A 26,846-nucleotide genomic window follows, 5' to 3' on the forward strand; every position below is an offset into this window, starting at 1 on the left:
TTCCCTTTCCTTGGTTTTATGTTTACCAACAAATAAATCCAGGAGACACAGATGATATAAATTACAATTACAATTCCCATTGAGACAAGTCCACTGAAAAGTCAGCTAAGCTCACTTACCTGGATAAACTGTTCCCTCCACACCCTCTTTACAGAATAATTTAATAGTATGCCTGAAAAATTAAAAATTACTATATGTAATGGGCTTTTTAAAAACAGTAAAAACCACATATGCCAGCAGTCTATCATATAGCCATATGCTCTGTGACAATACAGACAACATGCCCATTGTGATTCTAATAATACATGATGTCTAACAGGCAGTTGGCAAAAATTCTGCTTAGAATCTGGCTTGCTTCTTTAAGCAGGAGAAATCACAGTGCTGTGGCTGCCTCCATCACTCAGGAGGGGTTCTCTTAGTGTGCTACCAGGTTAACAAAATCCTCACGCAAACTGTAAAGAGCCCTTCCTCTTCTTGGCAGGACTCTCCTATTCTTCAATGGTATTTGGGAAGAATACTTATTCCTTATTTCTATTTTATTTCTCCATTTGAAAAAAATTCCATTATGTTAGCTATTCTGGCTTCTCTGTACTTGCCTTACTCTCTCCTTTCCTTGGTCATTAGAGTTGCTTATGTGATTGGTGAACTGGGGAGCAAGACTTTGTCGGTTATAGTTTAACCCATTCTCTTCACTTTCAGCTTTAGGGCTGGGTATTTACAGGAAGAAGAATTCACACCTGCTATCCACACTGGAAATTTTATGGGGCAGCCTGCCATGTCGAGAGAGCCTGCAGTTGCCTAGCACTTCCTGGGACTGGATGGGTAAATCTATCTAGTGCTGGAGTTAAATGTTAGGAAGCTTACATGTTGAAACAACATTTTCAGATATTAACTGCATCATTTATAAAAAGGGGAATCTGGCTTTCCATTTTCTACTCTTTTGACTTATAGAACATCACTTTTGTTCTGAACTTTGTAAGCTAGAATGGAAGCCACAAGAAAACAGGTTAGTGGTACTTGGAACTTACTTACCTTATCAAAATTTCTCAACAGGTCCTGATCTTCCCAAGAAAATCCAAAGAGGTTAGAGAAGTGTTCTGGATTTCTGTAGATGACGTTTCTTTTATACCTGGAGGAAGACAACACAAATATCATATCTTTAAATCATACTATACAATTGAGAACAAATTTAGTGTTAGATATTCCAGCCTGTCACACTCCCCCAACAGAATTTAGTCATTCATTTTTCTAATACAGATAGACAGACAGACATAGATATAAACATTGGCATAGATGTAAAGATAGAGGTACAGATATTTACTTTAGTTTACCCATTTCTAAATTTGCTAATCTTTCTTTCCTTTGTCAACGGTCAGTGCACTGTATTACTGAAGTGTGTCATGTGTCATACACACTTCATTGGAGAAGCTTGGGAGACTTCTTACTTTTACCTCATCCCTCTGTCATAAGTTGAAAACAATAGAGATAATTATCAGTTTATTCTAACCCTATTAGCCAAATGGACATTAAAAAAACTAGAAAACATACACTGTAATTAACAGATTTCTCAGTTTGATATAGCAATAAAGAAAATAAGTAAATACGGGCATTGGACTAAGAATCAGAACTAGATTCAATTCATAACCCTACCATAATTAGGTAGGCAATTTTGGACAAGTATCTAAACTTCTCCGAGTCTTAATCTCTCCACATATAAAATTAAGAGCTTTGTGCAGAATTTCCTCCAAGTCCCCTTCCATCTTTCAAATTCTGTGATAATTTTCCTTCTGAGGATGTGGTATGATATAGGTAGAATTGTCAGGAGGAATTTATGGTAGCAAAATCCTCATGTTTAGATAAATCTTGAATTTTTGTAAATTTGTTCTAGGTACTCAGTTACTGGCTTCTATCTCTGCTGGGCAATTAGTTACTTGTAGGTAAATGATACTAGATTCACTGTAATCAATTTCAGGTTTTTCTATTGAATAAATCAACTATGTATCTCATGGACTTCAGTAAAATGGGAATTTTAATTCACAGGATTCATAACCATTTGGGGCCAGTGGCTCAGCTGTCTATCTTCCTGCTATGCTAATGTTGAGAGGAAGATGTTGGAATTCTATAGAAACTGGAGAACTAGAGGCTATTTGTAAGATAGCTTACAGAATTTGACATTATATCATGACTTTTTCTCCCCGTCAGATATCTTCCAAGGGAAAAATATTTCTGGTTGAAGTATTCATATCTAATTGTTATTTCATATATCATTGACCTGCAAAAACAATAATAATTCCTAAAATTGAGAATTGAGTGATAACTACAATTACTGTTTACAAAGATAATTTTAAAACTAACCCATGAACATTTTTTGTTGTTGTTTGTAAGTAATGGAGATTAATTTAAGCCTGTATTACATATCCGGTGCTGGAATAAACTCTCTACATTATTTTACAGATTAAGCCTTATAACTACCCTATTAAAATTTTGAATTATGATTCTCGTTTTACAGGTGAAGAAACTGAGGCATGAGTCAACTCCCCAAAGAGAGATAATAAGTGGTGAAGTTAGCAGGTTTGTGTGATCCCAGAGCCTATAGTCCTTACTACGCTATATACCCTGGCCCTACAGAGCTTGTTGGCTACACCTAGGCCAGTAAATATTCAATTTCTATAGGTTCTCTCAGTCCTTTATTATCTGAGCCTCTGAATGCATTGGTTGATATTTTTCTTTTGATATATGAAGGTCTTGTCTGATTTCTCTCCAGGACTATGGTTTTTGTATTTCATTTCTGTGTTTAGGGGAACAAAATGCTGCTTTTTCCATCTTCTAGCCTGAGTTTTCTGCCTGGTATTTAGCATGTTTCAAAGAAATGTGTGCATATCAGGATGCTTACTTTGTATGCACGTGAGTACAGAGAAGTGAGCTAGATGGGTTTGCCTGCAGGTGCAGAGGCATCGGATGTGAAGAAGCACTGTAGTGGGTGGTTGTGAAGATAAGAACCAAGCAGAGAGTTTGTTGATCAGAACAAAGTGAATCATATCATTACACAGACTCACAGAATGTGGGGCTGGAAGAGGCCTCACTAATCAATTAGTTCAAATTTCATAGTGTATAGGTGAAGGAAATAAGATACAAGGTGTTCAGGAACTAAGAACCAGGTTTCTGGATTTCATCCATCCACCCAACGTCTCAATAGTAACACCAAATCCTTAATTACATGTTTATATGCATCTCTTCAAAAAGAAATTTACTACTCTAGGTCTGCATGTATCAATCACACTGTGTGATGTAAGACCCAGAGAGCATAATGCTTACGAAAAAGACCTTGAGGTCAGACCAACCTGAGTCCTAGGGCCAGCAACATCCCTTTCTGCTTGTGGAACTTTAGGAAAGTGACTTAATCTCTTTATGGGACAGTTTCCTTATCTGTAAAATAGGGTAATGAGAGAAGACTCCTCTCTGTGCTGTTTTGGGGATTAAGTGAGAAATTGTTTTAAAAGACTTTGCATTAGGATCTGGCACAGAGTAAGGAAGCATATACAAAAATTACCAGATATCATCTCCATCATCATTATCATCAGCAGCATTAGCATTATTTCTCTTATGTGATGTCTTAAGACATCCTTTGAAAAATGTGTTTTCCTGTTAAATAAGGAAATATAAATCCCAATGAAAGAGATTCTAGATGAAGAACTAACGAAACAGACTGAAATCACCAGCATGGTCCCAGAGACTTTAGGTTTCTCATCAGTGAAATGGAAAAGACACTGATCTCCATATATATTTGAAATTACATATGCAATACTCTGAAAGAATACATTCAGAATTTGATCTTTTGCTGAGGACTGTCCAAATCAGTGGCACTCAAAGCCAGAAGTTCTCATAGCTTCTCATAGCTAGGCCTCATAACTAAAACAAATGATTTTACACAACAAAACAAGAGAGAGAAAAAGAGAAAGCCTCATTTTTTTTTCTTAATCATAAGTTGGTGTGAAGAGATGTCCATTTGGATTCTGCTTCTAGAGAGCTCAGTTATGCGGTATTCATAAAAAGTAGTTCCAAATCAATACAACATGTTTTAAATTTACATTAACATTTAAATTAATGAGAAGCTTAATGTGAGTTATGGCGCTTTAGCTGTTTAGGACTATGTTCCTTCTTGCCAACTTGGAACAGGGTCTATTGACTCACCTTCTCAGTCTCATAAACAGCCTCCAGACTTTATGTGTTTTCAGTGCCAGAGGACTTTCAGGCTGGTGAAAGCTGCCATATTGACATCACCAGGGATTGAAGTTGGCCCTCTCCAATTAAAGATGTAAAATGCTTCCAGCAACTACACACACTTTCCCTTAAGGTCAGATTTCCATACACGGTTGTCAACCCTGGGAATTCTCTAAGATCAGAGCTTACTCCACATCCTCTGGTCACCATTCATTTATCTAACAAATTTTTCTAGAGCACCAACTATGGACATAGAACTGTGCTAAAACAACACAGATTCTACTTCAAGGAATTCATCATCTATTGAATGATACAGCACATATATACATATATAAACAATTCTAGAATAATATGACATCTTCTATGATAAAAGAAGGTACATACTGGGTGGAATTAGAGGCACTTGAATTAGATTGGAGGAGAATTAAGAACAGCTTTCTGAAGAAATAAGGCTTGAAAGACAAGGAAGAATTAGACAATCAAAGAAGAGCAGAAATTCTCACCACTGAAGAGTGGACAGCTCTGAGTGACTTTGCTTCAATGAACAATAAGTTCTGAATGATTAGAGTGAGAGGTGGGGAAAATATGTTTGTGTGTGTTTGTGTATGTGTATATACACATACACACAAAGTGTGGGTGTAAGAAATTAACATGCATTGTTAGGCAGGGACAAGTTCATGAGAGATCTCACATGCCACACTTAGAAGTTTCGACACAATCCTTAAAATGATACAAATGCCGATGGTCTGTTGTATTTTTGTCTATTTTAATAAACTTATAGAGAAGTTTCAAGTTCATAGCAAAATTGAACAAAAAGTACAGAGTTCCCATATATCTCCTATCCCCACACATGCAAAACCTCCCACACTATGGACATCCCACACCACAGTGATACATTTTTTACAATTAATGACCCTACATTGACTCACCATTATCACCCAAAATTTATGGTTTGCATGAGTTCAGTCTTGTTATTGTATATTTTATGGGTTTGGACAAAAGTATAATGACATGTATCCACCATTATAGTACCATACAGAGTAGTTTAACTGCCCTAAAAATCTTCTGTGCTTCACGTATTCATCTCTCCCCTCTCTCCCCACAACCCAGGGCAACGAATGATTTTTTTAATTGTCTCCATAGTTTTGACTTTTCCAGAATGTCATATAGTTAGAATTGTATAGTATGTAGCCTTTTCAGATTGGCTTCTTTCACTTAATAATATGCACTAAGATTCCTCCATGTTGTTTTTTTGATGGCTTGATAGCTCATTTCTTTTTAGTACTGAATAATATTCCATTGTCTGGATATACAACAGTTTATTTATCCATTTACCTACTGAAGGACATATTGCTTGCTTCCAAGTTTTGGCAATTATGAATAAATCTGCTATAAACATCTGTGTGCAGGTGTTTGTGTGGACATAAGTTTTCAACTCTTTTGGGTAAATACCAAGAAGCACAATTGCTGGATAGTATGATAAGAGTATAGTTAGTTTTGTAAGAAATCATCAAACTGTCTTCCAAGGTGGCTGTACCATTTTGCATTCCCACCAGCAGTGAATGAGAGTTCCTGTTGCTCCACATCTTCACCAGCATTTGGTTTTGTCAATGTTTTCAATTTTGGCCATTCTGATAGGTGTGTAGTGGCATGTTGTCATTGTTTTAATTTACATTGCCCTAATGACATAGGATAAGGAGCATCATTTCACATGTGTATTTGTTATCTGTATATCTTCTTTGGTGAGGTGTCTGTTCAGGTCTTTGTCCTGTTTTTTTAATGGGGTTGTTTTCTTATTGTTGAGTTTTACAAGTTCTTTGTGTATTTCGGATGACAGTCGATTATCAGATGTATCTTTTGCAAACATTTTCTCCCATTCCTCTCATTCTCTTGACAGTGTCTTTCACAGAGCAGAAAATTTTAATTTGAATAAAGTTCAACTTATCAATTATTTCTTTCATGGATCATACCTTTGGTGGCTTGACAAAAAAGTCATTGCTGTATCCAATGTCATCTGGGATTTCTTGTATGTTATCTTCTAGGAGTTTTATAATTTTCCATTTTACATTTGTGAAGGGTGTAAGGGTGTAAGGTCTGTGTCTAGATTCTTTTTTTTTTTTTTTTTTTTTTGTATGTGGATGTCTAGTTGTTCCAACACCATTCCAGAGATAGCTACCAAAACTTTTTTGGTTTTCAAGCTCTTGGTCAACACCACATGGTCAGCTAATAATCATAATTATTAGAAACTAGTAAACTGGTATTGTATTTATTGGCAAATAAATGTCTTGATACTTGGCATTAAAATAATGGAAATGGGCCTCTACTGGTGAAATTAAAGGTATTCATGATATGTGGGTTGACTTACATATTTTGGGGACACTCCTCATTTTTATATTAACACAGTTTAAGAATCAAGTGAGGCATGAAGCTTATATCCTTATGTTATGAAAGATACCTGAGGCTTGATGCATAAATTTTTCTCTGCCGAGCCATGAGTTAGAAGAATATTTCATTGGCTGATCCAACTAAAACAATATACAAAATCTGCCTTTGGAATGCTGTCTGCTGAAAGGTGGCATTCAGAGCATCTAAAAGAACAAACTTTGAAAAGATTGGAACTTTCAAAAGAACGGAACTTTGTTGCATTTTCAGAACTATTTTTTGATTACTCACCAATGCAAGCATGTATGTCCAAAAAACATATGTGTTCTTGGCAAAATCAGGTCAGCAACTTTGCTTTGCTATGACCTAGTAATGAGAGTATAGCTAATTCTTATTCAGCTCAGGCTTCTTTGCCTGTTACTATCTACCAGAAAGAGTCTAGTGCCTACATGTTGTGCAGGACCAAAGCATGTTAGATCAACTTGCAACACTTAACATGTCCAAGGAGCAAACAGGAAACTGCTGCATCCTGAGTGTGGTAAGAAAGGTACTGTTAGAAATAGACATTGGAAGTGAGAGTAGCATGACATATATACACTACCGAATGTAAATTAGTTAGCTAGTGGGAAGCAGCAGCATAGCACAGGAAGATCAGCTCAGTGCTTTACAATGACCTAGAGGGGTGGGATGAGGAGGATGGGAGGAATATTCAGGAGGGAGGGGATATGGGGACATATGTATGCATATGGCTGATTCACTTTGTTGTACAACAGAAACTAACACAGTATTGTGAAGCATTTATACTCTAATAAAGATCTATTTAAAAAAAAGAAAAAGAAATAGACATTGAAGAGGTAGACAAGAAGAAAAAATGGCAGGACTTTTAGCTCCTGATAATATTTTTGGATTGAATTCTCAGTGTAATAGGAATCATGTAAGATATAAGAAGAGAGTGCCTCTGATCTGCTTTATATTTTTTAAAGATGATATTAACCAATGTGTAGAAAATAGATTGCAATGGTAATATTGGGTTCAGGGAGGAAAGTTGAGGAATACTTCAGAAGTGCAGACAAGAGTAATAAAGGCTCAGACACAGTGATAGAAATGGATGTGAGAAATGTGGATGGACTTTGAGACATTTTTTGGGAAAAAATCTCAGTGGGATTTGCTTGTTGATTGGAAGTGAAAAATAGGACAAGGAAAGACTCCTAGGTTTGGGGCAGCTGGTGGGAAATCTTCAGTGCTGAATGTGGCTACCGGAGAAGGTATGTGCTGGAGGGTTGAGGTTCATGCTTACTGCTAAGGGGTGTCTCTAGCAATGGCAGAGGAAGACATATCATAAGCCTTCTGTTGACTTCCCCATGGATCCATGCAGAAAGTCACTGATTCCCACCACAGGGCTTTCAACACAGACTACCTGTGGAGGGCACTTGCCAGTGGGGTCATGTGAGATGTCTTGTTCACACTGGAAGCCCTCTTTTTTCAAGTCTAAGTAGAAAGATCCAAATGGGAAGTGTCAGTGTTTCAGATTTATTTCAAATTCATTGAGCCTTAGTGTTTCGTTGTAGAAAATGAATGACCAAGAAGAAGGTGTCTATCTTTATCTACCATCATTAAGAAGATAATATTCATCAAAAGCTATAGAGCTTCAACATTATTCTTGGCTCTTAGTTCAGTGCATGAATATGTTTTCATAGTCATTGATTTAGTCAGTTAGTCATTCCATCTGTCAGTCTATTGATCAGAGGTCTGCTTAATAAACATTTCCCATAAATTAGCCATGCACTGGCTAAGTACTGGAGATGAGTCTTATATAACTCTTCTTTGGTCTCTATATCTCCTAGATATTTAGCCTGTTAAGCACCAACAAAAGATCTCAAATTTATTTATATATTTATTTTTAAATTTTTATTTTAAAATTTTTATTGGAGTATAGTTGATTTAGATTTTTTAAAAAAATTTTTATTGGAGTACAGTTGATTTACAATGTTGTATTAGTTTTAGGTATACAGCAAAGTGAATCTGTTATACATGTACATATATCCACTCTTTCTTAGATTCTTTTCCCATATAGGCCATTACAGAGTATTGAGTAGAGTTCCCTGTGCTATACAGTAGGTCGTTATTAGTTATCTGTTTTATACATAGTAGTGTGTATATGTCAACCTCAATCTCCAAATTTATCCCCCCTTAACCCTTGGTAACCATATGTTTGTTTTCTACATCTGTAACTTTATTTCTGTTTTGTAGATAAGTTCATTTGTACCCCCATTTTTTTTTTTAGATTCCACATATAAGTGATATCATATGATATTTGTCTTTCTCATTACTCAGCCAAAAAAAAAAAAAAAGAACGAAATAATGCCATTTGCAGCAACATGGATGGACCTAGAGGTTGCCAAACTGACTGTAGTAAGTCAGACAGAGAAAGTCAAATGCAATTTAGAAAACTGACTTCACTGCACTCTATAGTGACTCTGGTACTATTGTAAAAATTAAGGATCAAACAAACAATAAAATTGATTGCTTTTATATTTGATTTATGAAATCTCTACATCCTTTAGAAAATCAGATTTTATTTTTATTTTAGACTTCCAATTTCTAATTGTGGATGTATTTGAGATTCTTTTTTTTAAGGAATGGGATCAATATATACATATATATAATTTCATGATCTTTACAAATGTTAATAGGTATGTAATGTAGATACTAACTAGATTTATACACAAGCCTACTCAAACTGAAATATTTTCATGTATATTTTAAAATAATTTTGCTTGCATAGGGAGAACTAAAATGAAAACATTTACACCCAAACTTGATATTATACTGTGCTTTTCCATGGCCTGTATAGCTTTGAATAGAGACCTTTCAACATTTTGTGTCACAGTATTTCATCTAAAGTGAAGTTAATACTATGAAGCCACTTTAAACTATTCTTATTTAACATGAGAATCAGGAGGCTGGTGTCCAGGAAGTTTTCTAGGCTCTTTGGTTTTTAATCTCAAAATAACAGAGCATATCATTACTATTATCTGTAGTAAAAAGGTTAAGAAAGCAAGAGGTGAATTGCCAAAGGAATACATTCACATCATTATCAGTTCAGCGATACAAGAAGTCAACATGTTGTAATTTTTTTTCATAGTTTTCTTTAGTTATTGGAGACAACTAAAGTGGTTGACAAGTTACATGTATTTATGAAATCATGTAATCACATTTTCTCTTGTACTTCTCTAAGGCAGGCAATAAGAGTCAACTACTGAGATAACTCTTATTGGATCAACATTTAACAACTGAGGTACAGGACATTTCCTGAGGGTTTATGACCAGGTTGAAAAAAAATTGGTAACCTCAGGAATTCCCGGGTGGTATCACTTTTTAGTTTATTTTTGCCTCAGAGATTAATAATCATGATGATTATTTCTGCCATAATTTAAAAATAGGAGAGAACTTATATCTATTCAAATATGGACTATTTTATGGTTTCAGGGCTGTCAACTGAAGCCATGTCACATGAGCCATGCTCAAAGGCTATAAGGGTATGGAGTCTGAAGAAAGCAAATAGACTTGGAGGACACTGGCCAGGAATCTGGGTCCCTGCATTGTTCTGGGAAAATGCAATGAAAACTGTTTGGTGTGCCTCAAGGTATAGAATAAGAACTCAATGTGGTAATGACAGGAAATGCAATTTCAGCTCAGTGTAAAATTAAGTGTCTAAGCCATCAAAGCTATCCAAGGGTAGAACAGACTGCCTTTGAAGGTAGTGAGTTTATTGTCATTTGAGTATTCAAGTGTAGGCTGCACAGCCACTTGGTAATTACTTTCTTACTTAATATAGTGTCATTCTCTGAATCCAATGAGTTATGCCAGTTTGGTATTAACTTAATGAAGAAGAGGCAGTTGAATTATGAACATATATGAATTGCAGTTGCTTGTGTGGTAGAGTTTGAGATGGAATTAGTAGCATCGGCCTAAGTGCCATAACATATAAATGAACACGGGAGAAGCAGTTTTTCTGATGGAGCTTTCTCTACCTACGTGGCCTTTAAAAATCAAATACACTTGAGCAGTGTATTAGTTTCCTAGGACTGCAATAACGAAGTACCATAAATGGAGTGGCTTTAAACAACAGAAATTTATTCTCTTACAGTTCTGGAAGCCAGAAGTTCAAAATCAGATGTGGGGGTGATATGACATCAGCAAAATGGCAATGAGATGTCCCTTGGACATATTCTCCCCTTAGCAACAATGATTTGGTATCCATTCACAGACAAAAGTGCCTTCATGGGAGCTCTGGGATTCAGGAGGAGATTGGGAAATCCTAGTGAAGTCCAAGACCAAAGAGAGCCAGTCAGGCTTGCAAGAAGGCAGCTGACTCACTGACCGTGGTCTTGGCTACAGAAACATAAATATCTCTGGACCCCTGAGAACTTGGCTATAGCCCCTTTTGGCTTTGGATCTGTCACCAACACCATATACCAAGAGACCTGGGAAAAGTCACATCCACCCATGCAGCAGGAAATAGACATATGGACATTGGTTCAAGCCATGGACCCTGAAGTGTCCTGTGAACCAGCTTCAGACCTTCTTGCCCACAGTCTGTGAGTCTCTGGAGGAGGGCCCACCAAATTCAGTCAGACTGTAGACTGAAAGTGCCCTGTAACTGGGCTCCAGCATGTCCCAGTCTGTGAGCATTCTTGCTGGCATAGGGACCCTGCAGGAAACACTCCTGTCTGCAACTACAGAGATCCTGAATGGGCCTTATACTAGGCATCAGCCCCTGCTGAGCTGCAGCCTCATGAACTGGAGAGTGGACACAGGAATCAGGCAAGAGAACCTCCTATCTGCACCCACAGAAATTCTGAAAGGTCCCTATATGCTGATCCAGCTTCCTCATGGCCACAGTCAGCCAGTCTGGCAGCAGGAGTCATTCCCATCTGTGCTCCTGGAGAGCCCTGGTCCTATACTCAGCTTCAACTCCTCCCGCCGTTGTCAGAGACCAGTCCAGTTTGCCTAGAGACCTGGCTCAAGACATTACAACTGCCACTACATAAATATAAAGGATTCTAAGAGGACACTATGAACAATTATAAGCCAAAAAATTGGATAACCTAGAATCAATGGATAAATTCCTAGAAACGTACAACCTACCAAGACTGAATCACAAAGAAATAGAAAATTTGAACAGATCAGTAAGGATTAAGGACATTGAAGCAGTCATCAAAAAACCTCTCAACAAAGAGAAGCCCAGGACGAAATGGCTCTACTGGTGAATTCCACCAAACATTTAAAGGAGAATTAATGCCAATCCTTCTCAGACATGTCTAAACAATTGAAGGGGAGGGAACACTTCCAAAATCATTTTGTATAGCCAGTATTACCCTGATATCAAAGCCAGATAAAGACACTGCAAGAAAATAAAACTACAGGCTAATATCCTTGATGAATATAGATATAAAAATTCTCAAAATAATTCTAGCAAACTGAATTCAATATGATCAGATGGAATTTATTTCTGAAATGCAAGGATGGTTCAACATACACAAATCAATTCACATGATACACCACATTAATATAATGAGGATAAAAATCATATAGCCCTCTCAATACATGCAGAAAAAAGTGTTTGATAAGATTCAATTCCCTTTCATGATAAAAGTTCTCAACAAATTGGGTATAGAAAAAACATACCTCAATATAATAAAGGTCATATATGGGAAACCCACAACCAGCATCATACTCAATGATGAAAAGCTTAAAGATTTTCTTCTAAGATCAGGAACAAGACAAGGGTGCCCACTATCACCACTCTTATTCAACATTGTATTAGAAGTCCTAGCCAGAGAAATTATGCAAGTAACAGACACACAAGTCATCCAAATTGGAAAGAAAGAAGTAAAATTGTCTCTGCTTGCAGATGATGTGATTTATGTACAGAAAATGCTAAGAGTTCCACCAAAAAGCTGTTGGAACTAATAAATGAACTTAGTAAAGTTGCAGGATACAAAATCAGCATACAAAAATCAGTTTTGTTTCTATACACTAACAATAAAATATCTAAAAAAGAAATAAAACAATCCCATTTAGAAAGAAAACAGCATCGAAAACAATAAAATACTTAGGAATAAATTCAACCAAACAGCTGAAAGATCTAACTGAAAACTATAAGATATTGATGAAAGAAATTGAAGAAGACACAAATAAATGGAAAGATATCATGCATCCATTGATCAGAATTAGTACTGTTAAAATGTTTCTGCTAGATATATACTAGTATACTAGACATATACCAGTATACTAGATGTATATAAACTTAAAGCTCTTTATAGATTCAATGTAATCCCTTATCAAAATTTTAATGGCATTTTTCACAGAAATGTTAAAACAAATTAAATTAGTATGGGACCACAAGGACCTCCAATTGCTTTCTCTTTCTTGAGAAAAACGTGGAGTTCCTGATTTCAAAATATACTTCAAAGCTATAGTAATAGAAACAGTATGGTACTGGCATAAAAAGAAATACATAGACTGATGGAAAAGAATAGAAAACCCAAAAATAAACTTAGGCAGATACAGTCAACTAATGTTTGACAAAGGAGCTGTGAATACTCGGGTCAAAGATAGTCTTATTAATAAATATTGTTAATGCTGAATATTTACATGTAAAAAATTGAAATTGGACTCCCATATTACACCAATCACAAATATAACTTGAAGTGGATTAAACACTTAAATGTAAGAACTTAAACCGTAAAACTCCTAGAAGAACACATAGGGGAAAAGTTATTTAACATTGGTCTTGGCAACAATTTTTTGGATATGATACCAAAAGCAAAAGCAATAAAAAAAAAAATTAACAAGTGGGACTACATCAAACTAAAAAAGTTTCTGCACAGCAAAAGAAACAATCAACAGAATGAAGAGGCATCCTACCGAATGGGAGAAAATATTTGCAAACCATATATCAGATAAAGGGTTAATATCTAAAATATATAAAGAACTCATATAACTCAGCAAAAAAACCCCCAAACAATCCAATTTAAAAAATGAACCAATGGGCTTCCCTGGTGGCGCAGTGGTTGAGAATCTGCCTGCTAATGCAGGGGACACGGGTTCGAGCCCTGGTCTGGGAAGATCCCACATTCCGCAGAGCGACTAGGCCCGTGAGCCACAACTACTGAGCCTGCGTGTCTGGAGCCTGTGCTCCGCAACAAGAGAGGCCACGATAGTGAGAGGCCACGATAGTGAGAGGCCCGCGCACCGCGATGAAGAGTGGCCCCCACTTGCCGCAACTAGAGGAAGCCCTCGCGCAGAAACGAAGACCCAACACAGCCATAAATAAATAAATAAATAAATAAATAAAGTTAAAAAAAAATGCGTTGATACAACCATGTCTCACTTTAAAAAAAAAAAAAAAAAATGGACCAAGGTATTAAATAGACATTTTTTCAAAGAAGACATACAAATGGCCAAAATGTACATGAAAAGATATTAAATATCTACTAGTCACTAGGGAAATACAAATTAAAACCACAATGAAATATTATTTCATACCTGTTAGAATGGTTATTTTAAAAAAGACAAGGGATAACAAGTGCTGGTGAGGATGTGGAGTAAAGGGAACACTTGTGCACTGTTTGTGGAACATAAATTAGTGCAGCCAGTATGGAAAACTGTGGAGGTTCTTCAAAAACTTAAAAATAGAACTACCATATGATTTAGCAATCACATTTCTGGGTATATATCTGAAGAAAATGAAATCAAGATCTCAAAGAGATATCTGCAACACCCTGTTTGTTATATTCATTGTAGCATTATTTGCAATAGCCAAGATGTGGAAACAACTTGTGTCCACCAATGGATGAATGAATAAAGAAAATGTTGTGTATACATACACAATGGAATAGTATTCAGCAATGAGAAAGAAGGAAATCCTACCATTTGCAACAACATGGCTGGATCCTGAGGACTTTAAACTAAATGACATGTCAGGCAGAGAAAGACAGATACTGTATGATCTGACTTATAAGGGGAATCTAAAAAAAGCTCCAAACTCATAGAAACAGGGAGTAGATTGGTGGTTGCCAGGGGCAGGGTGGTGGGGAAAATGGGGAGATATTGGTCAAAGGGTACAAACTTCTAGTTGTAAGATGAATAAGTCTTGAGGATCTAATGTATAGCATGTTGACTATAGTTAACATGTTGTATTACATACCTGAAAGTTTCTAAGAGAGTAGATCTTAAATGTTCTCAGCACACACACAGAAAAATTGTAATCATATGAGGTGATAGATGTGTTAACCAACCTTATTTTGGTAATCATTTTGCAATATATACATCTATTAAATCATTACTTTGTACAAAAACTTACACAATGTTGTAAGTCAATTATATCTCAATAATGTTAGAAAAACCAAAATTGAATTTTAGATTAACAATGAATAATTGTTTAGTATAAGTATGTGTCAAATATATGAACTGTCAGTCTGAAAATCAAATTTAACTGGGGGAAAAAATGATGTGGGCAGGCCCTGCTGCCTTTCAAATTCTACTTGAGAATCTTTCCTGTCTCTTTTAGCTTTTGGTGATTCTAGCTATTCCTTGGTTGGTAGCAGCATAACTCAAATTTCTGCCTCCATCTTTACATGGTCTTCTTCCTTCTACTGCGTGTCTCTTCCTTATTTCCAAATTTCCCTCTCTTTATAAAGTCATTGGATTTAGGGCCCGCCCTAACTCAGTGTGACTTCATCTTGACGTGATTACATCTGCAAAGTTACTATTTCCAAATAAGGTCACATTCATAGCTATCAGGGGTTAAGAACTCAACATATGTTTTGGGAAAATACAATTCAGCCCACAACAAGCAGTTTTACATCTTTTCATCATCAGCACTTACATGTGAATTAAGGTATCTGACTTTTCCTTTTAATGTTCTCCCTTTCTTGGGTTTCAATTTCCAAAATCCTATCACTTTTACTTTACAGTCTAACAAAACTGAAGCACGCGTATCCTTAAATACATCATTTTCTCTCATATGATTGTTCATGACTAGAGCGTCCTGCTCTGTCCACCTGACAACTCTCTAGTTGTTCTTCAAATTTTAGCACCATCATAAATTTTTTCTATCTACTGGGAAAAATTGAGTGTCCTTCTCCCTTTGTTTTCATCATACCATATACAGATATTTCCATTAAGCCAATTATCAGACCATATCACTAACATTTCCTTATTATATATATATATATATATATATATAATTATAATGTATATTTAATTATAAAATAACCAAGGAAAAAAATTGCTTATCTGATGTAATTACTGCAGGCTTGGTGCTCTAGGTGGAAAAACCTAACAATATTTGGGCTCACTCTGTTTTAGTATGTACAGAGAGAATGCCACAGGGGATCCTGTTTCATTTTCTATTGACGGACACCTATCATGCTTTTAAAAGTTTTTTCATTAAGACTCTTACATGATTTCTAAATATTAAGTTTATACCTACTGGGAACATTTACTTATTACCCAAGACACAGTGCAACATTTCAGTGAAAATTTTAATAATGGTTTCAGAAGATACTGTCAAGAAAAGCATGCCATTGGGTACCATTATCCATAAGGACAGTAGGATAGAGTTTAGGAAAGCATGTTGAGGACATAATAAAACATTTTAAGAGCAGTTTATATCAGTGCTTCACAGTAATACACCACAAAATATGGGTAGTGGGGGAAGGTAATTACATTTCATTTTGCCCTCTGCATGCTATCTCACTGGTGGTATTCACTCATAATTGGTTACTTGAAAGAATCCAGCAATTACAAGCATATTAATTAATGAGCAAAGCATTAAGCAGAATAATGAATTCACCAGACACATACATATACACATACGTTACATACATATGTGTAAACATACATAAATAAGCTAGCCAGCCAGTCAGCAGAGAGTGAGGTATGATAAGCATCAACATAGTCAGCCACTATGGAGAACATTATGGAATTTCCTTAAAAAACTAAAAATAGAGCTACCATATGATCCTGCAATCCCACTCCTGGGCATATATCTGGGGAAAACCATAATTTGAAAAATACATGCACCCCAATGTTCATTGAAGCACTATTTACAATAGCCAAGACATTGAAGCAACCTAAATGTCCATTGACAGATGAATGGATAAAGAAGATGTGGTATATTTATACAATGAAATATAACTCAGCCATAAAAGAGAATGAAATAATGCCATTTGCAGCAACATGGCTGGACCTACAGATTATCATACTAAGTGAAGTAAGCCAGGCAGAAAAAGACAAATATCATATGATATCACTTATATGTGGAATCTAAAAAAAAATGATGCAAATTAACTTATACACAAATCAGAAATAGACCCACAGACATAGAAAACAAACTTATGATTACCAAAGGGGATGGGGGGATGGGATAAATCAGGAGTTTGTGATTAACATATATACACTACTATATATAAAATAGATAACACACATGGACCTACTATATAGCACAGGGAACCCTACTCAATATTTTGTAATAACTTATAAGGGAAAAGAATCTGGAAAATATATATGTGTGTATGTATAACTGAATCACTTTGTTATAAACCTGAAAGTAACAGAACATTGCAAATCAACTATACCACAATAAGAAAAAAACAAAACAAAACAAAACATAGTTGGGGATATCTATCTCAAATTTTCACTTTATTTATTTTTCTCATTCTCTATCTCTTCCACCCTCCTTTCATTTCTTCCTTTCCTTTTATTTTCTTTTTCCTTTTTATCATTTCATTATCTTCTGTGTAACAGATCACCATCTACAACTCAGGAAAATATAACATGAACGCACTGTCTAAAACATTTAGTCTGAGCTCACTCTTCAATATTACGGCTCCTTTCCTAAATAGTAATTATATCTTGGGTATGACAACCGTTTGAAATTACTAGTGAAAGCACTTTTCTTCTCTCCCCCGCCATTTTGAAAGAATTAGATCTTTTTTCAGGTGCAAAACTTTCAAAAGGCTCAATATTAATGACATATTATTCAATAATCTCAAGTCATTCTACATTTCATATCCCAAACAAAATTATGATCCAACTATGAACTAATATGATAAAAATCATAAGTGAAATGAAGTAAGCACTAGAACTCAGCTTGTACACCTAACACTAATCTTATTCCTCAGAAGACTTGATAATATTGTTATGATGAAACTCTTTGGGAAGTGATTTTTAAAATGAAAACGACTCTAGGGAAATAAATATCACCTAAACTTTCTCCAGAGGTCTATATAGAATATACATAAATCTCATCTATTCAGAGTTATCTTCATTACAAATAAAATTTTGGGGAGCCTGATAGAAAAAAGCTTGATACTATTTCTAGCCAGCTGATTATAAAGAGGAAAAGAGGCTCCTGATGTTACAGGTTTGCCACAGAACTGAGGGGGCTGCAGAAAGCCAGAGATGGATGCTGTTTGCTGGAAGTTTATGTTCACACTTCTCATATTCCTGTTTCAAGAGGAGTAACCAGTTACAAAGGACCAGAGGGTGTTTTTGCACCTTTTCCTCCTCTTGATTAAGGTAGACTTCACAGCCCAAGTGCAACAGGCAGTGTTTCCGCAGACTGGAGTCCTCCCAGGAGCGTATTATCTATCTCTGTAGGAGCTGGAGGCTTTAGATTGGTTCAGGGTTGATAGACACCACTTTGCCATCAGCAATTTCTTTGTATCCAGAAAAGAAAGTGGTGTCAGGTATGGTATATTTTCTTTGGATAGTTTACAGGAGTCGTCCCATACAACAGGAAGCCATACATTTCCACAATATAATGAAAATAGCCTGGGTTTTAGAATCAAAAACACCTCCAGTTCCACATCTGTTAGTTGGAAAAAGTGGTTAACGTATGTGGGCCTGGTTTTTAATCTTTAAAATGGTAAAACAAAACAAAACAACCTATTTCAGGGGGCTGTCATGTGAATTAATGTGTTTTAAAATTTTTAATATTCTAGAATATAAATCCAGCAGAGTAGGTACCTTGATCATATTTTTCTCTCTCTTACCCCAAGTTCCTAGGGCAGCATCTTGCATAAAATAGGCACTTAATATATCTTTTAGATTGTACTGATTGAACATATTCAGCATACTGAAAAACTTTTTTAACCCAGGTCCTAACATAAACAAGATCAACAGTGATACAATATGGTTTTTGGCAAAAACTTTTTGTTCATAATAAAATATTACTTTTAATATTGGAAGTGTTTAAGGTGACCAGCTGGACAGTTGAAGAGAACTTATCAACGTGTAATTCTATTCATTTATTCTCCTCCATTTTTTGTGAACTTTCTCTAAAGAGCAATAGCAAAGGTTAAGTCCATGGTTTTGGATGATTATAAAATTTAAAGGTAATTTTAATACTTCAAGTAAAAAGAAAACCGGTATTTACTTGGAAATTTGGCATATGTGTTTCCAGGAGAGTAAAAATCTAATGACTTCATGGATGTATGACTTTTGCCACTTCTTCTTGCTGTGTTTTAAAATGAATAACTGAAAATTTTGTTTGGGAAACAATTTCATTCAAATTGCTTATATTCTCTATTGCTTTAGCATATTCTAATTTTTCTAAGTATTCTCCACTTCATCCTCCTTCCCATCCTGCCCAGGCATATGGTTATTTCTACTTCATATACTATTTTCCAACGTACAAAACTAATAGGCAAAAGAAATTATGCATATGGCATTCTGATTTTTCTTTTGCTCCCATGGGCAGAAACATGAGAAGTTCACCATTGAGCCCAGTTTACAGTTCAAGTGTTGGTTAGTATTAAAACAGTGCTGGATAAGGATGTAATCACACACCTACTTTCACCCACCTACATTGTTTAAAAACTGCTCTCCTCTTAATACACTCTGATTAAGAAATGTGTGTATGGTGGGTGGGCTAATTTGGGATGGGGGTAGGGAGAGATAATTGAAAAATTAAATTTTTTTATTATTTTTCTCCATTATAATATACTATGTACATAAATATTAAATATGTACATAAATATATATTAAATATAATAAATATTAAATAAATCTATTAAATATAAATAGTGTACAACATGTACAACATGTTGTTCATGTGTACAACAGATTTGTGAATGTTGAACCATCCTTGCAGCCCTGGAGTAAATTACACTTGACAGGGTGTATGATCCTTTAAATGGGTTGCTGAATTCGGCTTGCTAATATTTTGTTGAGGATTTTTGCATTTATGTTCATCAGGGGTATTGGCCTGTAATTTTCTTTTTGATGGTGTCTTTGGTTTTGATAACAGGGTAACACTGGCCCTGTAAAATGAGTTTGGAACAATTCCTCTTTGATTGTTAGGAAGAGTTTGAGAAGGATAGAAATTAAATCTTTGAATGTTTGCTAGAATTCACCAGTGAAGACATCTGGTCCTAGACTTTTGCTTGTTGGAAGTTTTTGATTACTGCTTTAATCTCCTTGCTAGTTAATTGGTGTATGCAGACTTTCTATTTCTTCATGATTCAGTCTTAGAAGATTGTATGTTTCTAGGAATTTATCCATTTCTTCTAAGTTTTTCAATTTCTCAGCATATAATTGTTCTTAGTAGTTTCTTAGGATCCTTTGTATTTCTGTGGTATCAGTGGTAACTTCTCTTTTATTACTGATTTTATTTATTTGAGCCCTCTCTCTTTCTTTTTGATGAGTATAACTAAAGATCTGTCAATTTTGTTTATCTTTTCAATGAACCATCTCTTAGTTCCTTGATCTTTCTTATTGTCTTTTTATTCTCATTTTCATTTATTTCTCCTTTGATCTTTACTATTTCCTTCCTTATACTAATTTGGGCTTCATTTTCTCTTCTTTGTCTAGTTCCTTTAGGTGTAAACTTAGATTGTTTATTTGAGATTTTTCTTGTTTCTTGAGGTAGGCCTGTATTGCTATGAGCGTATCTCTTAGAAGTGTTTTTGTTGTTTCTCATAAATTTTGGTATGTTTCTGTTTTTATTTGTCTTTAAGTATTTTAAAATTTCTCCTTTGATTTTTTTTAATGACTCTTTGATTATACAGTAGCATGCTGTTTAATCTCCACATTTTTGTGATTTTTCCAGTTTTCTTTCTTGTAATTGATTTTTAGTTTCATATCATTGTTTGGAAAATATGGTTGATATAATTTAAATCTTCTTGAATTTATTGAGACTTGTTTTGTGGTCTAACATGTGATCTATCCTGGAGAATGTTTCATGTGCACTTGAGAACAATGTTTTCTGCTGTTTTTTGCATGGAATATTCTGTATATATCTTTTAAGTGCATATGATATAATATATAGTTTAAGGCACCTACTTGCTCATTGATTTTCTGTCTGGATGATATACCCATTGATGTAAATGGGGTATTAAAGTCCCCTAATATTATTGTATTGCTGTCAATTATTCCCTTTAGTTCTGTTAATTATTGCTTTGTATATTAGGTGCTCCTATATTAGGTGCATATATGTTTACAAATGTTATATCCTCTTCTTGGATTAAACCCTTTATCATCACATAACACCCTACTTTGTCTTTTATTAGTCTTTGTTTTAAAGTGTATTTTTCTGACACCAGCTTTCCTTTTGTTTCCAATTGCATGAAATATATTTCTCCATTCTTTAACTTTCAGTCTGTGTGTATCCTTATTTCTTCAGTGAGTCTCTTGTAGGTAGCATATAAATGAGTCTTTTCTTTTTTTAGTTCATTCAGCCACTCAGTCCTTTGATTGGAGGATTTAGTCCCTTTACATTTAAAGTAATTATTGATAGGTAAGTATTTATTGCCATTTAAAATATTTTTTTCTGTTTTTTTAGTTTTTTTCTGTTCCTTTCTGAGAGAAGCCATAATAACTTTTATTGACTGTTTACTTTGTGCAAGCACTCTGATAAGTGCACTGCAACACTCTCTCATTTAATTCTCCCAGTGTCACAATATAAGAATTCTAACTTTATTTTACAAAAAAGTAAATTGTAAATCAGAGAAGTTAACCTAATTGTTTAGTACCATGATGCTAAAGCATAGCAGAGGTGAGGTTAAGTCTCAGGTCTGTTTATTCTGGCTCCCCTTCACTAAGGAGAAATGAGAGTTGTTTTTCATAAATACAAAGAAAAGAAAAAAATTAAATTGCAAAAGCCTAAAATTAAGGCTGTATAATGACTTATCTATGGTGAGAGAAGATTTAAAGATGAAGATTCTACCAGCAGAGATAAATTCAAAATGTTGTGTATTCTTGTTAGGTATGTAACATTCTGGTGGTGAATGCAGCACAAAACAAATTAACAAAACCTTGAACTTGCCATGGCTCCATGGCAAGTTGTCTGTTCGTGTCATGGAATCAAAGGTTGTAGGGGGGAAAATCAACTGTTGAAAACCTTAAAACCAGGTGATACCTGATATTTCTTATTTCTTTCTTCAATTAAAATATGTGAACTTAAAAAACTTTTAAATTTATACTAATTTGGTTGCCTTATCTTCTTACAGAGTTCAAAAGACAGAAGCAAAGACAGGCATCACAGTTGATACATCACTTTTCATATCTCATCTTTTCTTTGCCTGAGTGGCAAGGTTAGGTTCAATTGTAAAAAGAAATATAAATTGATGTTCCTGTGCTTGGAAAATATTAGGATGCCATTGAATATCTGAACCTTAATATGGAGTCTTTTCTGAGGTTTTCTTCATAAATAATAGCTCAGTATTAAGCTTTGGATTCTGATGATACAGAATATGTTACTGGTATTTTTCAAAGCAAGACGATTAAATCGTTCTAAAGAAAATACAGCAAAACTTGTCTGTATCTAAGCTCTATATTTGGAAAATCCAAATATAACCATACCCAAAATTAACCATACTTAGCTTTATCCATAGTATATTAATGCATACATTTGGAGCAAATTTAATTTTTGAAAATTCAATTTAAGCACTTTAAAAAGTAAAGGCTCGTACTTTATAAATCAGTGAAGGAAATACTTACAATTCAACAAAAAAAATGGGTGAATAAAATGGAGAACCATTTGATAGAAAAATAAAGACAAAGTTTCCAAAAACCTATGAAAAACTGTGTAGCATCACTATTTCAAAGAAGTAAATAACAATGAAATACTGGCTTCATCTATCAGTTTTGTAATTTTCTTTTAAATGTGATCATTAAAGCCTCAGTTAAAAGCACCTCTTCTGAGAGACTAGTTGTATTTAAAGTGGCTCTCTTTCCAAGTTACTTTGTTACCTTATCTATATACTAAGTATTGCTTATCATACTATGTAATTTCCCTTTTACACTTGTCTACCTATCTATCGATCTATCTATCACCTATCTATCTATCTCTATCCATTCATCCATCATCTGCCCATACATCTACCTTTTTATCTATCCACATCTCCATTTATCCCTCTATTTTTTTTTTACTACCTATCTTTTGCCAAGTAGAACGTGGGCTCCATAAGTTCAGCAATAATGTTTCTCTTACTTACCACCTCATCCCTTGCCTAGGATAGTGTCTGAAACTTAAGTGGCGCTCATAAAGTGGTCCTTGAAGGAATGAGTACATGCTACAGAGTAAAGAATGTATAGATAAACTGGCTCACTACTGTTAGAAATGTATTAATAAAACCTAGCTTATATATACTTTGACACAGTTGCAAAAAAATGAACTTTTGTGTATAGAGAAATACATAATGCAGTAATATTTGTGATAGCAAAAATCTGGAGTTACCCTAAATTTGTCAGTAGGAGGGTGGTTAAACAAATTTCTTGGTATCCATATGATGAGGATACTATTAACCATTAAAACCATTTGGTTATTTATATTTATATGGGATGATACCTAAAGATCTCAAAGTTCTATTTTTCATTTTTTAAAGGCTAGATGCAGTACAGTTCTTATATAATACTTTTTTGTTTAAAACTTTTATAAATGTGTGTAACATTTTATATATACACACATATAGATAGAGAAAAATATACATAATAGTTACATTTGGAAAGTGTGAAGCTGGGGAAGGGATGAAGAAGATACTCTTCATTTTAGGCTTTTTTAGTACTGTTTGAATGTATTAATATGTTTATGTGGTGTTTTTCTAATGATGATGCTGATGATAATAAAACAACTTCTGAAAAAACATAATATAGACCTACACCTGCTATTTAATAAGATATTGCAACATAAAATTTTAAGTTAAAAAAAGCAAGTTGGGACTTCCCTGGTGGTGCAGTGGTTGGGAATCCGCCTGCCAATGCAGGGGACACGGGTTCGATACCTGGTCCAGGAAGATCCCACATGCCGTGGAGCATCTAAGCCCATGAGCCACAACTACTGAGCCCGAGCGCCTAGAGCCCGAGTGCCTAGAGCCTGTGCTCCGCAACGGGAGAAGCCACCGCAGTGAGAGGCCCGCGCACTGCAACAAAGAGTAGCCTCCACTTGCCGCAACTAGAGAAAAGCCCGCACGCAGCAACGAAGACCCAACACAGCCAAAACTAATTAATTAATTAATTAATTATTTTAAAAAAAGCAAGTTGTAGAAAAAAATGAAGTTAAGTAAAAAGAATGCAAGAAATTAAAAGTAAGACAGAACTCACATGTATAGGTCCTAAGTGTTTATTTAGAGATATATGCTAAAATCTAAACAGTCCTGGAAGAATGTCCACCAAGAGTTAACCACAATATATTTTGGAAAATAAATTGTAAGTGAGTCTGATGGGGAGATTTTCATGTTTTCTTTATGTTATACATGCTAGAATTTTTTAATAATGTGGATGTATACATGCATTACTTTGTAACCAAAAAAAATAATAAAGGGAGGAATTAAAGCCTCAATTATATATAAAAACCAGGTATTACCAGATCTTGAAAGTGTCCACCTCTTGATACATTGGAAATAAAAAGAAATTCCTTAATAAGGCAAGGTAAACTTGAGATATAAACATTAAATGAGATGTTGGGTCAGAAATTCAAAGTTAGTACTTTTATGGCTTCAGACAGAAGTGTACAGTCTACTCACACCAGATTACTTTCCTAAATAACCTGGGCTCTTTTAATGCTCGGGATTTAGGCTTAGCTAGTCTACCTAGAATTCCTATATGACCCTTTATATTAGGCACTCTGATGTCTCTTCCTATCTATTAACCCCTGAAAGTTCAGGGAAGAATTACTCATTCCACATTCTGGGTTGCTCCAGCATTTATTACACTTATGTATATATGACTTTTTAGCTTTATGGTCTCCGAGTACCTTGAAGTCAAGGACTTTGTGAGGAACCTCTTGAAATCTCCAGATCACTGCAAAGTCTTGTATATAAGTGTTCGATATTTATGTGGTGATGTTGTGTCTGATTCTTGACTTCAGAAACAAAGTGAAGACTGCCACATGAGTGTAGCATCCATGGTCTCTGCTCACAGTATTAACTTGCTATTTGTATATCACTTCCTACTTTATAGTTCTTACATGACTTTATCATTTTCATGTATCATCTCAAGCCAGAAAAATAGGTATTACCACTCTTCACATTTTACTGTTGAAGAAACAAACATTTATTTTCCCACAGGCCCCAAGTGGCACAGCTGAACCCAGCTCTCGGGCCATTTAAATCCAAAACCACAACCAATTAGTGTAAAGTGGGGGATGAAATGACACCATTCTGGAGACAATGTACTTCTGGAAGCTTAGACACAGCAACCTTCTGCAGACATAAATAAAGGTTGGTAGAGGCCCTCTACCACAGTCACTCTTCCTCTTATAGACTTCTTTTCATTTGCAGCAGGGATGGGGACATTCTTACAAATGGTATGTCTATCCCAGCTACCAACAGCTCAGACAACAGCCAACGCTCAACAATACTGCTTCCTCCCTCCACTGAAACCCATGCACACTAAAGAGACTTGATGATCCAGACCTGTAGCTCCTTCTAATTATTTTAATGTATTATGTAAATAATAATAATAATAATAATAATAACAATAAATGTAACCCCTCCTGCACACCCAAGGTCAAGACCTGAGATTATGTGAGAAACGGGAGAAGAGAGAAAGAGGAAGAAAGAAAAGCAGTGAGGGAAATGCCTTTCTCAATGTTAATAATAGCTAACATTTTTTGAGCACTTACTATGCCGTGTTTAAAAGACATAGTATCATAACATAGAGGTTAAGTGAATAAACTTAGAAGTCAGACGGTATGGATTTGAATGTCAACTCTGGCACTTACTATGACTCTTGGACAAGTTGCTTACTTTTTCAGTGTCTTAGCTGTAAACTGGAGCTGATGATAATAGCACCTGCCTCACACAGTTGTTCAGTGATGTGGTGTCTGCCAATTTCCATAGTGTAAATTCTGGTACAAGTGCCCATTAGAAGCTACCAATGGCTTAACAAACAGCTCACAACATTTCTGAATATTTAACAATTGTCTCTCAAGAGCTGGAATGAGACAGCTCCAGCATACCCCTGTTGTTATGATGATTAAATAAATTAGTGGCATAAGCATTTAGAGGAGTTCCTGGGATATAGTGTGCATTACATTAGGTATTTTTAAAAGAGACACTAAGATTAACTCTTCTATTTTGGTATGAGATTCTGTTATCCTATTTCTTCTGTTATTCTATGAGATTAGTGTTATTTTAATTTCAAAGGAGGTTAACAAGGTAGAAAAGAGCTTCAGTATCTGGCTGCTAAGGAGAGTTGGGACTTAGGCAGCCTGCCACACCATATTGCCATCTTGCTTGGATTATCAGGAGATCATATCCTGTTGGGGATCATTGTGCCTACACAAGAATCTGACTGTGAATGCTCACACGGTGAAAGAAATTAGAGAATCCTGGTACTATTACACAAGGTGAAATGCCAATATCAGCTCTAGAGGTTCCTTGGTCCCAGGGATTTTTCTATTGCCTTTGAGGTAAATTATTTATCATATCAAACAACGAGAAAACCATACTAATATGTATTCTCAAGAATGGGGCAGACAATAATGACAACTTCTGTTCCCTAGGCATTTATTGTGTGCTTGACATTTTATTAACCACTTGAAATGAATTATCTTATGCAATAATAACAGCAACTGGCTAAGGTAGGATTATTATTGCACCATTCTGCAGATGAAGAAACTGAAGCTCAGCAGTGTTAAGTAACTTCTTCAAGGGCACAAAGCTGTCATAAACATTAGCTCTGTCTGAATCAAAAGTCTATGGAGACACTGAAAACCATACACTCAA

The 26,846-nt window shown here is 35.2% G+C and overlaps 1 long non-coding RNA gene across 1 annotated transcript in view; it reads right to left on the reverse strand.

The window, feature by feature from the left end:
• Positions 1-1,038: 1,038 nt before the first annotated feature.
• LOC118898783 overlaps positions 1,039-26,846 on the reverse strand; it is a 295,817-nt gene continuing 270,009 nt past the window's right edge. Inside the window, exon 3 of the long non-coding RNA XR_005020816.1 lies at positions 1,039-1,129. This is a non-coding gene — a long non-coding RNA (uncharacterized LOC118898783). The remainder of the gene's footprint in view (positions 1,130-26,846) is intronic.

Source organism: Balaenoptera musculus, chromosome 8, assembly GCF_009873245.2.
Source record: "Balaenoptera musculus isolate JJ_BM4_2016_0621 chromosome 8, mBalMus1.pri.v3, whole genome shotgun sequence".
Classification (NCBI taxonomy): domain Eukaryota; kingdom Metazoa; phylum Chordata; class Mammalia; order Artiodactyla; family Balaenopteridae; genus Balaenoptera; species Balaenoptera musculus.